An 18144-nucleotide genomic window follows, 5' to 3' on the forward strand; every position below is an offset into this window, starting at 1 on the left:
TTATAGTGGAGAGGTTTGAGCCCTGTTCAGTGCTGAGATTAATTGCTTCCATGTGAGTTGTTTTTACAATAACATAATACTTTCAGCCTGCGTCTGCATTGATCACTTGTATTTACTACAGCAGCAAGGTTATCAATACCCACTGTTGCTCTGCTTGTGTTCCTTACACTTCAGTGGAAGTTATACCAAATAGTAGATTTTTGTGTTTTGTACAAACTCTGGCAGATACAAGTTATTATGTAATTTATGTAGTGCAGCCAAAAAATAGTACTTCATTTTTAACTTAAGTTACAGCATTGCAGCGGCAAAAAAAAAAAAAAAAGTGCTTTCCTTAACTAAGAATTTTAACTCTTACTTGCAAAAATCTGACACACTGTCTGAGAGTTTTAACCTTGTGCCTGTTACTAGCTAATGACAACTTTTTCTCTCTGTATTGAATAGTATTCTATTCATGCAAATCTATTATCCTGCCTTGCATGCAAGCATCTCTGGCTGCTACCCTTATCTATACATTAGCCCACTTTGACTATTACCTGTCCTGTCAGCATGAGATCACAGACTATTCTAGTCCCTTCACAGCCAACATTCACTATTGTCCCGTGGTTACAAACACAACCCACTGTTGATGCCAAACACTAATACAATCTGCAAGAGCTGTAGATATTTGTTCAGGCTAGAAGTTAGTTTCTCACATCAAACAATAGTTGGTAACCCCCCCAAACAAAGACTCACACAGACACACACACCTTGCACAACAAACCACCAATCCTAATGTATGTATGCTTACTATGCCTTGTAGGCAACATGCCAATAGACTTTTACCCAACTTATCCTCTTACCACATGTACACCCATACCTCTATCACTTACAGAAACCACCTTCAAGAATCATCAGGGCTACAGATGTCACGTAACCCCTTAAGGCTTGCAAAGTCTGAATCCAGCCAATTTGTTGTTTGACTTTTGGCTTTTCCCAGTTAGGTGTCGCCACAGTAGAACTCTAGTCCGCTCACGATTGGCAGTGGATTTTTATGGTGCCGAGTTGCCAGCCCGAAGCCCAACCTTTAACGAAGGCATGCCCATTCATGATCACACCTACCTGCATGTCTTTAACATCACTCGACCGCGGGGAGGACATGCAGACTCCACACAGAAGGCGCTCCAGCTGAGAATCGAATGGGAGAACCTTTTGCTGTGAGGCGACAACACTAACAGCTGCACCACCGTGGAATCCAGCCAATTAATGTTCTTGTTGGTGGTGACACCATAGTTAGGCCTACCATTTCCAATCTCACTAAACTGAACAAGATGGTCAGCTGTTTCTCTAGTACCATGATTCACAATGCTTCTATCGGATAGGTATGAGAACAACCAGGTATTTGTTCACGTGGAGTTGAATGTGGAGTTGAATGATCTTAAGCATTCTATCCAGAAGGTGCTTTAAAAAAAAAAATTTGATATGCATCTATCTCAGACAGGAAGACCCTTGTCTGTGTGGCATTCTGCTATCGCTAGAAATAATTACTCAATTAAAAGATAAAAATAATTGGCTTTGACAGTTGGTTAGATAGCTGACGTAACTTTAGGGGGATTCAGCTTGTGTCAGCAAGGGAGGCAATGGTCAGCAACCCTTCCCGGTTTGTCAGGAATGGCAATCACCTCTGCAACCATGGCTTTTGCCTCCTGATAAAAAATATTTCTTACATCTGTAGTGCCTTTTCGTCAAAATCCATCTTCTGGCCATCCCAACACAGCAAATGTTAACTCTAATTCAATCTATATTAAGCAGCAACTGCACAATATTAGAACACTGAATAAGAAGATTCTGCAACTTTGGCCTTGTTGACTCTCAGGAACATTCATATCTACATAGCTGCTGAAATCTAGTTTGAATGTGTTGATAGCAGTGTGCCTGTCACTCTAACAGAATGGAAACTGTAGAGTAGCATCCATACTTAACCAGGACCTCATATCTCAAGGGAAGTACCCAATGATCCCAGACCTCAGACATAGAAAATTACTCTTAATGAAACAAACTCTTACATCACTGCTAACTAAGGAGCCCTCTACAAATCTCACAATAAGAATGAAGTGATCTCACTGATAAGCTAGCTGAGCAATCTATCCATAAAACACAGCTCTACTCAGTGCTATCCAACCATTGAATGGCAAATTCATTAATATGCTTAGTGTTTTAGAGTTAGTGCCAGCCTCCTTGAGCAAATTTTCAACTTTCTCACTTGATATCTTTCATCTTCTCCTCACCACCATTGCACACACCTGTGCCTCACCCTGCATCTCCAACTTCAAGGACCGCAAATCTATATTTTTTTCCTTTAAAACCTATGGCTATCCTACTTCACATCCCACAGTCCCAAAGGGATTTCTTCAAAACAAACCTGTTCATGTTCTCAGGTGACCTAGAAAAGTTAAGAAATAATCCCACTGTTGACCCATTGCAGCAGCTACCACTTTACTACTTCTATTCGCTCTTGAACAATTGTACTGAGAAGGCTTTCCCTCTGTAATCCAAATACAGCAGAAATGTAAGAGCAGACCCCTTGTAGTGGAAATATTGCATTAAAAGTATACAACAGAATGAAGAACCCGATTACCATTTACAATATGGTCTCATATGTATACAAAAAAAAAATAAATAAATAAATAGATAATACCTGAAACAAGCTAACAAAAATTTCAAGAGTACCTTCGAAAGTTACAAGGCTAAATACAATCTTAGGGTTGCTATTGCAACTTAAGACAACCATAAATCGTCTTCACCTACAAAAGGAAATTAAGAAGCAACACTCAGTAATGCTCCAAGCTTATTTATAATTATACTATTTCCTGTGTTCCTGAATCAATAACCATTATCTTAGTGGATAAACTTAGCTCCAACCTACACCACTTCAACATCCTGCTGTACCTCCCATTTCCCATTGGTCACCAGGAAATTGCAATCCATCAAATCCTGTTTGTCATATCCAAAACCAGGAACCTTACCTCCATGGGTCCTAATAATATTTTGGTCTGCCCCCTTATCTACACCAAAGCAATCTTTCTAAATCTGTCCTTAACCTTTGTAATCTTAGCCTCTGTACAGGATATTCCCCTGATGTCTGGAAAATTAGCACAGTGATGCCACTGATCAAGGGAAACCCTACTACTCATCTAGGCTATAAACCCATTAACCTTAAGAAACATTACATGTCAGGTTATAGAGTCTATCATATCAGTTAGTTTATTTATGTGTAGGTAATCTCCTGATCCTGAATTCTAATTAATTTTGCTTTGGCAAATGCAGAGACCGTCTTCTAAACCTGGTTAATTTCTTCAAAAATGCCATGAAGCCATGGATAATGACCTTTCAATATACACGCTTCAACATGGCCTGGACAAAGTCTTTGATACAATAGCTCAGGCTAGCATTAGAGATAAAGTAACAAAAACTTACCATAAACTCCGATTTTGTCCATTGGACAGCCATCTGGTCATTAGGAAACATTCAAACAGAAAAGGTAGCTAGTGCTTACTCTGAATCTAAGAATTAGCAATGTCCCACAAGGCTGTGCTGTGGGGATTCTCCTTTCTAGAATCTACTTTTCTAAAATCCTGCCCCAGGTTCAATGCTATTATCTAGCTGTGTCGATGAATGAAAACTAGGAGCAGTTGTCTGTTCTCTTGCAACCAGACATTCTAGCAGGACTTAAATATGCTAACTCCTAATGAACCCAACATTGGTCTCAAACTGCTAAGAATTGAAGTGTGTTTTTTTTGGGAAACACAAAATTTCCTGGCTCATAGCAATACAATGAAACTTCCTCCAAAACCAAAACAGTTATTACAGACTTGGGTATTTATGTTAACACATTATCATTTGGCCATCATGTCTCCAGTTTCCAGTATGGTTTGAAAATTATTCAGCTTAGTTCAGCTAACATCAAAAGGCATTTCCTCTAGCTCAAAGTCATAGTTCCCCTCTACTCATTCCTTATTAGGCACATCATTGAATATAAATGCCCCTTTGACATGTACCTGTCAAAGCATATTGACAACCACAAGAGAACCAAAAGATTCATGATCAAGAAAATCACAAGACTAAAGGCCCTCAGCTATCCAGATAAAATAATGCCTTCTCTATGTTCTTGGTCTCTTAGAAACTCCATTGAGGTAACATATGCTATGCCTTTTGTGTCCTAAAGGACTCCACCCATTTAACCTCCTTCACATTACTAAAACCAAAGGATTTTCAAATACCCAACATTAAGGACCTTAACCTCTATCAGCAAACAAATAAGAATCAGTGATGAAGCATGTTCCTAGCAGAATACATTCTCCACCTTTGGAACTAGCTTTCCCTACATGACAAACAAAGGTGTAGTCATTTTCAAGGTCGGTCTCAATGATTGGAGGAGTTCTCATAAATCCAATAGAATAGCCAGTGCAGCTCTCCCTGAAAAGAGAGAGTGGGCACAGCTGAAGCATAGCATGCCCAAGGGTGGGGTATATCATTTCACCAGGTTATTATATGGCCTTCACCACTTATCTACCTACAAACTTCTGTACCTATGAACTAACATTTTTATGAAGTACATTTTATTTTTTCTTTATACAAGTTGCCATCTAAATGCATTACATATTCATATTCCTTAACATATTTACTACATGTACTCAGTACCCACAAGCTGGCATCATACAAGCCAGATAACACGGTTTGCAAGTTACGACTTAAGATCAAATATTCTCAATGCATGAACCTCAGTTGCTGAATTTCCAAACAACTGTGACTAAAGAAACAATTATTTTTGTGTTTTGTTTTATAGGAGGTAAACGTCTACATCCTGCATGTGGAGGTCAGACCCTACAGACCCATAAACTTGATTATTCTAACTCCAAGGCAGTGACCTAGGACCACTCTAATTTGCCAACCAGTCAGTACATAAAGCTTCTAAAAAGAAGCGAGCAACAAAACTCACGGGAAAGGTAAATTCAAGCTAGCATGCTCAAAAAAATGCAGTTCAACCTTTAGAAATCGTGCAACTGAAATCAATCTTCACTTCACAGAATTTAATTAGAAGACTGAATAAATTATTATATACATTCATAAAAAATAAGCAAACTTCTCCAATCAAATCACTAGCTATCTGTGCATCAAATGCACTCCCTGCACAGGACAAAGCAAGCAGGGGCCACCTAGGCATCACATTCAATCACAGATCCAGTCTCCCTTGCAGTGTTCAGAACTGAACTGGCAGATGTATTTGTCAGCATTATTTCGTAGGTGTTTACTAGGCTAACGACCACTAGGATCCTTATAAGCCTAGCAGTACAACCCAAATGTGAGCCACAAATTTGATCTAGATGGGTGATGATTTACTGACTGCCTCTGTCCATCAGAGACAGAGAAGCCAGATTAGGGCTGAATTTACAATTACCTACCCATCATAGGTAGGTACTAGGCTATTGGCCCTAGGGCCTATATAAGCCTAGCCAAAAAGGTACCCTGGCTTTTGCCACCCAAGAAAATTATTTTCCTGTGCCCCTGTCAAGCAGAGCCAGAGAAGTGATCCCCGGGGTAAATCTCCCATCCAATCATCGAGATTTTTCTTGAAGAATGCTAATGAGGAGCTCAAAAATATATGTGGCCAGTCTGCTTTTGTGTCTTTTACATCCTGCACACCATTTTATTTACTTACTTTATGTGGAGTAATTACACATCCAGAATATCATTTTATTTAAACTACTTTATATGGAGTAATAAATATTCTGTGGATATATTTCCAAGTAAATATTTCTGAATTTAAAGTAGTGGAAGTTGAACTTACAGATTTCCAAATTAAACTTTTGTTATGCTCTTTTTTTATATTATCCAGGTTACTTGCAATAAACAAGTTCCAATGGTATTTTTACATATATTTGTAATGATTCAAAATTAACTTGTATAGATAGATGGATAGTAATAGGTTTCTCTAGTTACAATACTTTACACATTCATTTTTAGACATTACCAAAGGACAGCAGTAAAGAACATTACCAAAGGACAGCAGTAAAGAACATATTGTAAAGAACATCTTGCAAACAACATTTAAACATTTTGCACTCATTCTAAACAGTTTTCAGAGAGAGAGATAGGTACACACTCGTTCCCTCAGTACATCACTCCCACCCCAACCCCCCCCTCCACACACACACACACACACACACACACACATACACTATTTCAGACACCCTTTATAGAGAATGTAATCTTTTATATTCTCAAAACTGAACTTTCTTACTTGCCCTCCTCCACAACATCTGTTCTAGTGTGGTACTAATTATGTGAATAATTTAACATGTGTGAATTAAAGGAATCACTGGTGATATGTCTATAAAGAAACATTTGCATTTCTTAACCCCATGTAGTTCTCTGATTTAGAATCAGTGTGCCTACATCAGGCTCAACTCTAGCCACCAGTCTGCGAAGAAGAAGAGGAGGAAGAGGAAGAAGAGGAAGAGGAAGCCCTTTCACTTAGGGTAGATACCACTAATGACCCAGACAAATTCTGTTTGTCTTGAGTGTTCACTTCTTCCTCCTTGCCATCTGTCACTCACATGTTTCTTCCTCGTATTGGCTTCTTTTCCATTCCCAGGATATACAACCCATCCATCCACAACTCATTTTTCCCATTTTTGCACATGGATTTTAGGTGTCACTTCAACTGTGACAAATATTTAAAGCCAATGCTCAAAGGCTAGCCCTGCCGTGGCTGTTCTTCCATACAACAAGCCTGTATGCACACTCATAGCTATAGCCAATTTAAAATCAGCCCCAAGTTTCTCTTAAAAAGGGAGAGATCTTAGTTTTGTCTTTTTGGTTTCTGCAAATCATTTGTTTTGCTAAACCTTTTGTTAAAGGGATCATTACATCAAAATTGAACTAAACTTTCCAGAACCCTGTGCGTAAGGGAATACAACGCACTGAGTTGAACTGCGTTTGCCAAAAGAATTCTGGCTAATTTGATTTGCCTTGTGTTTTATTTTGGACAAATAAGTATGTAAGCAAACTGGCCTTAAAAATGACAACTGCTAGATTTAGCTTTTTTATGTTTTGCTACTCTTTTTTTTTCCCAATGGACAAAAGAGAGTGCAATCTCTCTCTATATACTGCAACTTTTCCAAGGTAGCTGCTTTGTTTGAATGATATTCCTCACCGGAATTAGCCTACTGACTTACTAACCGCTTACAAAAAAAAATGCCCCATGTCGAGAAGAGTATTGATTATGGTGGGTGTGCCTGGTGTACCTCTCAACTGTCCAGATTTTCACTGAATGTCCATATTTTTTATCATATTTTTGTTTTGTTTACTTATAAAATGTATTCACCCCTTGACATTTTCTTAAGACTTGAAGGCACTAAATAATGACATCCATTTATTTTCAGACTTCAAATCCTTCAGAAAATGTATGCTAATGCAAAACCTATTACTCCAGCAACTTTAAGTTTATGAGAGCAATGTATTTCAAAACTTGATGGGCCTTCTCTCCCCATTGTTTTTGGTTTGGTCCAGATTTCTTGCACTTAATTTTTGAGAGTTACGGGGTGGCTTTGTAGGGAAACCAACAGTCGGCTTTGAGCTATGACTACCGAGATTTGGGTGATCATGTTGAAACTAGCTGACACCTTAATAAAGTCTTGTATAGATACTGATCAACATCTGCTTTCCAGTGGCAGATTTCTACCAGCCATTCAACTCGCAGGAAAACCACAGGTCCAGTGTAGCCCTGATAAAGCTTTGAGCAAAGGAGAACATGGAGGCTACCTAGTGGATGCTGAAAGGTATGTGACCAAGAACAACTCACCTTACATCAAATGATCCAGCACTCTATTGTCCTTGCACTAAAAACTTATACAGATCTGGAAGACATGATGCCAATGACTACCAGAAACTAAGGACTGGACAGTCATCTGAAGAATGGTTCCATAGTTTTCATAAATGAACATTCAGGATGGATAGATCAGTAAGCTCACAAATGGGCGATTTAAGACATTTTAAATTTATAGCTAGAACCTCAAGTAAATAATGTAAGCAAAATTCTGGAATATTGGCTACAGTTAAATTTAACCGAGTGCTCCAAGTAACTTTAAAAAGTGGGTATCTTAGAGTGACTCTAAGTCTTCTGAATTGTTAGCTGTTGGTGTGGATTTGTTGTTACTAAATAAACTTGCAGATTCTACATCAGTCATGTATACTCAAAGCACTAATAACTATTCACCTAAATATTACTATTTGCCTGTAACCAAGGAAAAAGAATTGTCATAATTTGAAGCAGTTTGTTTTAAAATGCTTTATAGAAGGATATATTGCAAGATGCTGTCCAGACAATGAAAGTAAACATGTCCGTGAAAATCAGTAACACTAATCAGCAGCCTGTGGAACCCCAAGTCTGTCTGAAAATACAATAATATACAAAATTCTATATGTATGGAATATGTAGTCTGTGTTTGGGATATCACCAAACTCACAAACGGCATGATTACACACTTAAATCAGAATAAGAGGACTAGTTAGCAGAATACTGAAGTGATAAATTTACATAAAGACAAAATGAAACATACTTTTTCCTGATATGATGAATGGATGAGATTTTCTTCATTTAAAAGAACAATAAAGTTTTGAGAGGGACATCAGCCAGACATATGGTCAGGTGCACATAGCCCAAGTAAAGAGAAAACTACAGGGTTAGAGAATACACAAGTAGCTATGATGTGGATCTAATGGTCGATAAATCTATCACTGAATCTTATCTCGACTACTCTTAAAATTCTACAGAAAGTCATTGTAGAAACTGACAGAAAAGATGAGATTTACCAAAAGACTCCCACACTTAAGTGATAAAAGCCCAATGAAGAAAGAATTTTAAAATGAATATGCAATCATCTTATTATCTGTGATATATTATTGGAAAGAGACATTTTTGAGTCATTAATTTTGTGAAATGTAAAACAGATAGACCATCTTTATGCTATTTATGACATATCGGAATGTTGCCTGCATTTTTCTTTTTATAATTGTATCTCTTACTCTATGACTCGGTGCTAAGAGCAATGGGAAATAGCTAAATTAAGTCACCTTTCTTTTTTTAATTGCATCTCTTATTCTATGACTTGGTGCTAAGAACAATGGGAAATAGCTAAATAGTCACCTTTCTTGATTAAAGTAAAGTGCTTGACTGAGTGAATTATAATTTACTTAATGCAGAACTGAACATTTTAATCTTGAAAGTAGCAAAATCTATTTTATTTTACATTTGTTTACAGGGAAAGTCCGACCAGACACGTCCTTTTTCAGCATAAGCCCAGGGAGAAAAGCTCCAAGTTAACAAAAATACAAAACTAACAAAACTACAAAACTGAATAAAGCACAGATAATGTTTGCATTATACAAATCTTAAGCGATGGTTTATATAGTATTTTACATTGATATATACATTTCAAATTAGTTTGATAATGACATAGTTGAAAATCAGACATATACATAAATTTCATACAGGCAGTTGAATTACTAGAATGCAGTGAAAGGAATGTGCATGAATTACACATATGCGCTGTTAGGGAATAAAATAACTAGCCAGGATAAGTGCAGGTACAAAGCAAAGTGTTTAAGTGTGATTTTAGAGTTTTACTGAATTGTACTGTAGAGCTGTTAGAGGTTATTTGGGTGGGTAGTGTGTTCCATATTTTAGGAATGAAGTTTGAGAAGAGTGATTTCCCAGCTGAGTTGTTAGCTTTGGTGATGTCCAGAAGTAGTTTATCACTAAGAACAGAGAGATCTACTATTGGAGTGTGGTTGTATAAGATTCTGGAGAGCAGTTTTTGTTTTCTGGTTGATGCAGGATTTTGTTGGCAAAAGTTATTTGATTAAACAGCAGTAGTTGAGGGAGTTCTAGCCAGTTCAGTTACTTAAGGGATGAGGAATGATGTGACCTGTGTGGGTAAGTCTGTGGCATACCTGGCAATTTTGTTATAGCAGAATTTGAGTTTGGTTAGATCAGTTTTTCTGAGGTTGGTTAGAACTGATGAAGCATAAAAGGAGAGTCGACATGAGGTGTGCGTGCACAATGGCAGCCTTTGTGTTTCTTGTTAGGAATCGTTTCCTTATAGAACACCTAGCTTTTTGTGTACCTCCTTAATGGTTTGAGATATGTAAATAATTAAGTTATTGTCAATTTCAACACCTAGAATTTTAGTGGGGTTACTGCAGTGATTTTGGTTTTATTTCTGGATAGGATATTGAATGAGGGGCTTGATGTGGTTGATCCTGTAGGGTTGAAGAGGAATTTTGGTCTTGTTGGGGTTAAAGATAAGATGGGAGTTAGAAAAGAATCTTGTGTTATAGAATTAAGGTCATGTAGCGAAGGGGCTGCGCCTATTAGGGTGGAGTCTGCATACTGGATTACTGAAGCATGTAGAGTAGAAGTGTGGAAATCGTTGGTTAAAAAAAAAAAAAAAAAAAAAAGAAGAGAATAGAATAGGGGTCCGACGACTGAGCCCTGGGGAACTTCTCCAAGATAACTGGAAGAGGAGGAGAGATCGTGTTGCCATTGATCAACTTGCTGCCGTCCTGATAAGTAGCTTTTGAACCAAGTAATGGAGAACTGACTAAGATTTAGTTCATAGAGAACACCGATAAGTTTATTATGATTCACCATGCCAAAGCCTTTAGAAAGGTCAAGAAAAAAAGATGGCAGATACAAATTGTCTGTTTCTATTCTGGTTTCAGCATTATTAAGACATTAGGACTGTGGTGGTGCTATGACAGGGGCGAATAAGTCTGTGTGTGTGTGTGTGTGTGTGTGTGTGTGTGTGTGTGTGTGTGTGTGTGTGTGTGTGTGTGTGTGTGTGTAGGTAGTTCATCAGTTGTGTATGAATGCATCTCTCTGGGATTTTGGATAAGGGAGATAGAATGGCAATTGGGCAATAATTGGTCAGTTCTGTAGAATTACCTCCTTTGTGTAAAGGTAGAATGTGGGAGATTTTCCAAATTTCAGGGACTAGATTTTCAGATCTAGATCTGTTTAGACTAGATTTTCAGATCTAGATCTGTTTAGAAGTATGGCTACTGGATATGCTATTGCTTCCATTGCAATTTGAAGATACTCAGCCTGAAGTTTATCTGCACTAGTGTGGTTGGCTTTAGTTTTTTTAGTATTCTTTTTATGGTGTTCATAAACAGTATGGTTCCCCAGTTACTTGCTAAACAGAACTTTTAGGGCTGTAGGTAACCCTCATCACTCAGTCAGAAAGTCATTCAACAGAAGTCTGTAACAGGGCCTCTGATTTTTCTTCGCATTGTTCATAGATATTCTGATCAACACCACATACTGTGATCATCTCGGTTATTGTTAAGCAATGATATGATCCTTTGACCATCTCATACAGACTTCATCTTCACTTCATTTACTACTCATGGTTTGTGTGCTCTTCTCCAGAAAATCGAGGTCTGAAGTTCAACACGGTACAGCAAGACAGTGTTGCATGCTAGCTGTAAAAAGTTGGTGAAGTCAAATAAAAATTGTTTATTGCTGCTCTTGATGGGGCTTCATGTAGATGATGAGCGTATGATCAGGTTCTTTGCATACCTACACGCTATCAAAGTTATTTCTCATGACTGTCCTGAAATCTTGCAAACAACTAGACTTATTCTCAAGAGATGCCAGGAAGTTTTTAATTCCACCCAGTATGGAATACAGCCATCAGTTTTGTGTGTGATTATCTATGAAGTTAGAAAGTAAGCTGCAGAATGAATACAGTAACCTGATGTTTCATAATAGAGGTTTGTTCTGAAGTACATCACTGCATTATACTGGCTGCTGCCAGATAATTATCGGTCATTTCCATAGCTAATCAATTTATCAGCACATTATAACAAGTGTTACATTTGGATTACTGTAGACCACTCAGCAGAATCCTTAAGCTAAAAGGACTAACACCAAGCTCTGCTCTGAGAAAGACCTTGTCAATCTATTATAAGCACTCAAGTGTACCTCCAGTGCCTCTAACCTAGAGGACCCCAAACCTGTAATACATTCCTTTTACATCCTTCCTTTTCACTCCTAGTTTCATGAAAGCATTTAAAGTGTACCTCACAAATGAAACAGAGTGGCCTCAATGACTTAACCCAAAATTAAATTGTGAGCACAGGGTTTGTAGCTGCTGTTGGGACAGCTGGCGCTGAATACGTAACCTGCAACGAGCTGGGATTTTAATACTTTATGTTTTGATGAAATTAATGGTGTTATGAAGCTTTGCACTCATGCTGTTCTTTGTTTGCACCTAACACCACACTATGTTCATTTTTCAGTCTTTTATTATTATATAACAAGATCACGGTTAAAATGGGACCCTTATGGTGTAGTTCACTTCCTGAAAATAGAAAAAAGCAAAGAAGGAAGAAAGGATAAAAAAAAAGCAAAACAAATTACTCATGCATTTTATAACATTAAATCTTTAGCCCTGTGATGCGACTTCTGCTGTTAAGATTGTATTTACTTCAAGATCCATGACAAAATACAGATATTTGAGCCATTACATTTGGAACTGGCCTTCATTTACATATACTACTGATTAAGAAATAACTTTTAAAAATGAAATCATAACACAAACAACTTAACTAGTTTATGCAGGTGAGGTTCACAGGGATCCAAGACCTATCCTCATACTCAGTGGGTACTAGACAAGAAACTCTTCTTGGATGTGACACCACTCCGTTGCAGGATGCGCACACACGGTAGCGCTATAGAATCCTGAAAGCCCAAAATCCTGAAGACCGAAATCTCGAAAGTTTAAAATACTGAACACACACAGGATACCAACACTTACTATATTCCAGCACAAGTACATACAGAAATAAATAAAACGCAAACGATATTACTCTTTGCCAAGTATAAGCAGGGGGCAAGCCCCCCCCGGAACCCCCCACACCCCCTGCTACTTAAATATATCAACTCCGAGATTGCACTTGCAATCTCAGAGTTGATATATTTAAGTAGCAGGGGTGTGGAGGCACAGCCCCCCACATGGAGGGGTGCCGGGGGGCTTGCCCCCCTGTGTAGAGTTGAAGGGTAATATGTTTCTGTGTGTACTTGTGCTGAAATATAGTAAGTGCTGGTATTCAGTGTATTTTCAGTATTTTGAACTTAAGATTTTGGTCTTCAGGATTTTCGGCTTTCAGGATTCTGTAGTGCACACACACACACACACACACACACACACACACACACACACACACACACACACACACACAAAGCATAATTCTGGGGTACAGGAAGAAATCATATCACACCTGGCTAAAAAAAAAAACACACACAAACATACAGACACACAGAGAGTACACACAAATTCTGCAGAGAAGGCAGCCCTGTTGATAACCAGAGGACCATGGTCTGTAATGCAGTAGCAGTAACCACTATAACTCTATGCAGCCCTATACAAGGATTCTGCATGCACACTGTTACTGTATCCCACTGCAGGGTCTCCAAAAATGGGAATATGCTGACACCAATGCACAGATAATCTAGAATACACATCTGTCTAAACTAGTATTTATGTGGTGGCATATACCTCCTCACCCTCGCATGGGTACTGATGCAGCCTTCAAACTTTTTGCTACTTAATATAAACACCTATGAGGTGACCATTAGTCTGTGTCCTTCAAACTCATTACTACTTAATTTAAACATCTCCAACGTCACCCAGCAGTCTAAGAAAAACTTGCCTTCTGCACTTAAAAAAAAAAAAAAAAATCACATACTTACATTTTTTTTCTTTATTCTGCAAATTTGCCCAAAATGGTTGTTTTTCAAACCACATATTAATGTTATTTAGATGAAACACATTTCAGCATAAGCCACACCGTCTTGGTGATCTTGACAGGAGTGCTGAACTTTATAGTACAGTGGCATGAGTTACAAAAAGTCCTTAATCAGTAATGCAGAACTTAAAATGTCTTCAAATAATTGTAATTGTTATTGCAGTTCTTAGCCAGACTTTTAACCATCTCTCATCTCAATTTCTTAAGAAGCTTATTATGAGTTTAGTCATTCAACAATATCTAGAAAAAATAGAGTAGCAGAAAGGGACTAGATAGAATGGGAAATGATGAAAGGGCAAAAACAATAAAACATGAAGAAAAAGGATTTTTTTATATTATTTTACATTATCCTCCATAAGTCATTCTGACACACTATGCAATCTGTATGGTTGTGGTGCCTTTTGTTGTATAAACATTTTGAGAAATTGTCAGCACCACTAGCTCAGTGGGATGCACTCATGATAAATGCAGAAGAATTCTGTAGGCCGCAGAATTTATCACAGTAACAATATGAAACAGTACTGCAAGGGGAGCAGATTATTGTACTCTTGAGATGCCAGCATTTGAATGAATTATTGAAACTGGGTCCCAAATCTATCTAGTCTGACAGTAGTTTATGTGTGCTTTGAAGAAATGCCATATTTTGAAAAGAAAGGTCTTTTTGAATACAATTTCACCGTCTTCTACAGCAGTATAAAATAATATAACACACATTTGGTTGGCAGATGTATATTGTGCGATACGAAAACAAGTAAATCAATTTTGTGTGAGTACTACTAACAGGATTACAATACTAAAATACTGGGAGAAAGTAATAGTACTCATTTACGTAATACATATTCATATATAGCTTATAATTATGCAATGGAATATAGCTCCGACTGCCTCTGGCTGGGGTCATAGCTGAAAAAGGTCCATGATCACCCCCCACCAACCCAGTTAGTAATGATAAAATGAAATAAAAAAATGAAATTAGCTGACTGATGAATAATATCAGAAAAAAAGGCAAATTGTATCTGTAGCCATAGACAACATGCATATATATATATATATATATATATATATATATATATATATATATATATATATATATATATATACACACACATATATATATATATACATATATATATATATATATATATATATATATATATATATATATATATATATATATATATATATACACACACACATACACACACAATTTATATTTATATAGATAGATATAATTATGTATAGGTATCTATTTATCTATATAGATAGATCTCTATCTATATAGATAGAAGATATAGAATCCCTCAATCTGTTCATCTGTCTATATCCATATAAATCTGCGTTTAACATGTTCTTGTGTTGATTGAAGTTGATGGTATTCTGGACAGTGCATCCCAGTGTTTAGGTCTGTCATCTTACAGTACTTCAATGTGACTGCTCATCAAAAAATATATATAATAAAATATATGTATGTGTGTATGTTATACCTCTTAAACACATTTAGCCATGTGCCTGTCTTTCTTTTTAGAAGAGTTCCCCTGGTTAGTCAATTAATGAGCCCTGCACAAGCAATGATAACATAAGAAGAACACTACTCACGTGGCACATATAAACATGCAGAAAAATTGTTTGCTCACTGTAGTTTTTTTAATAACTAATATATTCCACTTCCATCATGGTAAATTTATGTTGATATCTGTGTATAATTCCAAGTCCAAGTGTAAATGCACTAAACTAAGACTTTCTCATGAAATACTTCGGTGAAACCCCTGGAATAAAAACTAACGGTTATCACTGATGAATGAAGCATGCACCCAAAACTTCACACACCAGAACAAATGCATATGTAAGTCATCAAGTGGAAATATACACACATTTTATTTTACATTTCTTAATGGAATAAGCACACTGTCCAATACACACAAAACAAGGCTGTGTGGTCCTAAATGGTTAAGTAAAGAGACCAGAGGTCAAGAGCAGTAGAGACATGCATGTGTATTGTGTCCTCAGCAAGTCCTATCTATATACCGTAATTGAATTGTGAATCAATAAGGAGCCAGGCCATGAAGTATACAACAATAATACTTGTGTAAATCATGAAATATATAAAGAGAACAAAGAAATGCAAGTTGAAAAGGCCCCAGAAAGAGTTGCTTCACTAGAAAATGGAAATATACTTGTATCTAAGAACAACAAATGTGCTCATACAATTCATATAACATGATTTTAACTTGAAAGAATATGATTCTACTCACATCAAAACAGGACAAGTCCATATCATTTTATACTGTAAACATATTTATGCCCCTGGCCCACAGCCGCACCTTGTACATATGCAAGAACCCCACTTTACCTGAAACAGAGCAATTTGAAAGAGCTGCATTGCATTGCTTTCAAGGCTTTTTAATGACACACTGCAATCATAACAATTAATAAAACTATGCATAAGTATGAATGTGTGCCTGTGGAAATTAACAGACATAGAAAAACTGCATCGGTGAGCTGTGAGATTGTGAAGCATAGAAACAGCAGCAATCCTGCTCGGCATAGCTGTACTTCTGAGCAAAGTATGAAATTATTAAACCATCAGTATTTAAGGAACCACACTGTTCCAAACATAATTTACCACTACTCAGTGTCAGCATCAGGCTGAATTCCCAGAGAAGCATTTTTCATGCATTTATGTCTGATGAGATAGGAAGAAGAAAACTGCTTCATGGTTTCCTTAAGTCAAGCTGGCAACCACAGAATTATCAGCCCTTATACTTATTAAAATACTTCAGCACAATACATGAACAGTGAAACTATAGTAGCACCATCATTTTGCATGAGTACAAGAATCAAAACATTGTTATGCTGTTTGCTAAAGACAGATCAGAAAAATACTTCAGAGGAAGCAAAGTCTGCTACTGTCATTTCTATAGTTCTCATACTATGTTAACCAAAGGGTAATTACAACGGTCAGATTAATTTAGTGCTATAATAAGCATTTATAATGCAATTAGTTATACAATAATGTGGAAAATAATGATCTTTGTTTTTACTTACTGTTGTGATCTCTGTGTCTGCCTCTGTCTCTCGTCTTGGTCTTTTTTCTCTCTTTGAGCTGTCTCAGTTATAAAGAAGAATTCAGTGCATCTTTTCTGATCATTGCTGCCACCTGCAGGTTCTAAGGTCATATCACATTCCAATCAGCTAGTGTTCAAATGAAGAAGGGATTTCTGTGCATGAACAGGTGTATTCTTTTTTACCAGATACACGCACAATGAATTAGATGCATTTTTTTGACACATACAGTACTTAAAAATCCCCAGTTTATCTGCTAAAAAATCCCCAGTTTATCTGCTAAAATGAACACAGAGTGCAACCAAACAGTTTAACAACAAAGCATGTTTGCAAAATGAAGTTTAGATTGCTATCATTCAGTTTAATCTTTAATCAGTGCAAAAATACATAATGCCATAAACAGTTTCAAACTGACATCCACTTTCAGTATAAAAGATGTACTGATGTATTCATATTCACCGAGTATTGCTGAGTAGCTGCTCTGGCATACTACCATATGGGTGCTAAGCAATATGCTTCTTTTTAAAAAATTTATGCCAACCTCCCAATAAAATGATGAAAAACATTAATTATTATACCACATTGGGGCTTCTCTAAAAATAGGTCATGCCTAATTAGACTAGCACATTCAATTATAAACAAATAAACAAAGCAATGCAAATAAACAAACAAAAAGTGTTTTTTTTAATGTGCCATTAGTTCCAGTGTGTATCAGCAATATATACACAATTCTACAAACTCTGCATAATGGTTAGTCCCAGGAAGGGCTTGTTTCCTGAAATAATCAACAGGCTGTGTCTATAAGCTGGAATTAAATTATTTTTTGAGTACTCCCATAAGATGGTCTTACCCCGAAGGACACATTTTTCACCCATAAGTACATGTACTCACACCGTACCTTACAGCATGGCCTTAAAACAGTGCAGTGAGCACATAAAGACTGCCTCAAGATTTTCTGGGAACTAGAACCCTAAATGTAAAAATACGTTTATCTGCTTCTAAACATCAGTATAAGAACATTTCATTTTTAGAGCAATTCATTGCTCAAGCATTAGATTATTGTTAAGTACGGTCATCAAATGCTTCCATTCCTTTAGCTACCTAGCATAGCTTCTAGAAGGAAATTGTTAAATGTACATGGGTTAATTCAAAATTTTTGTTCCGGGAAATTGAATTCTGTAACCAAATTTACACCAATCAAGAAACTTTCCAGGAACTCATTGACTGGCC

The 18144-nt window shown here is 36.9% G+C and overlaps 1 protein-coding gene across 2 annotated transcripts in view; it reads right to left on the reverse strand.

The window, feature by feature from the left end:
- The window catches only part of AFF2 (AF4/FMR2 family member 2), a 3001139-nt gene extending 2984097 nt beyond the window's left edge, over positions 1-17042 (reverse strand). For both annotated transcript variants that reach the window (XM_044057592.1, XM_044057591.1), the window contains exon 1: positions 16897-17042. The gene's annotated coding sequence lies outside the window, so the exon portion shown is untranslated. The remainder of the gene's footprint in view (positions 1-16896) is intronic.
- Between the last annotated feature and the right edge of the window lie 1102 nt (positions 17043-18144).

This window comes from Protopterus annectens, chromosome 15.part0, assembly GCF_019279795.1.
Source record: "Protopterus annectens isolate FY-2018-M chromosome 15.part0, PAN1.0, whole genome shotgun sequence".
NCBI classification, from domain to species: domain Eukaryota; kingdom Metazoa; phylum Chordata; order Ceratodontiformes; family Protopteridae; genus Protopterus; species Protopterus annectens.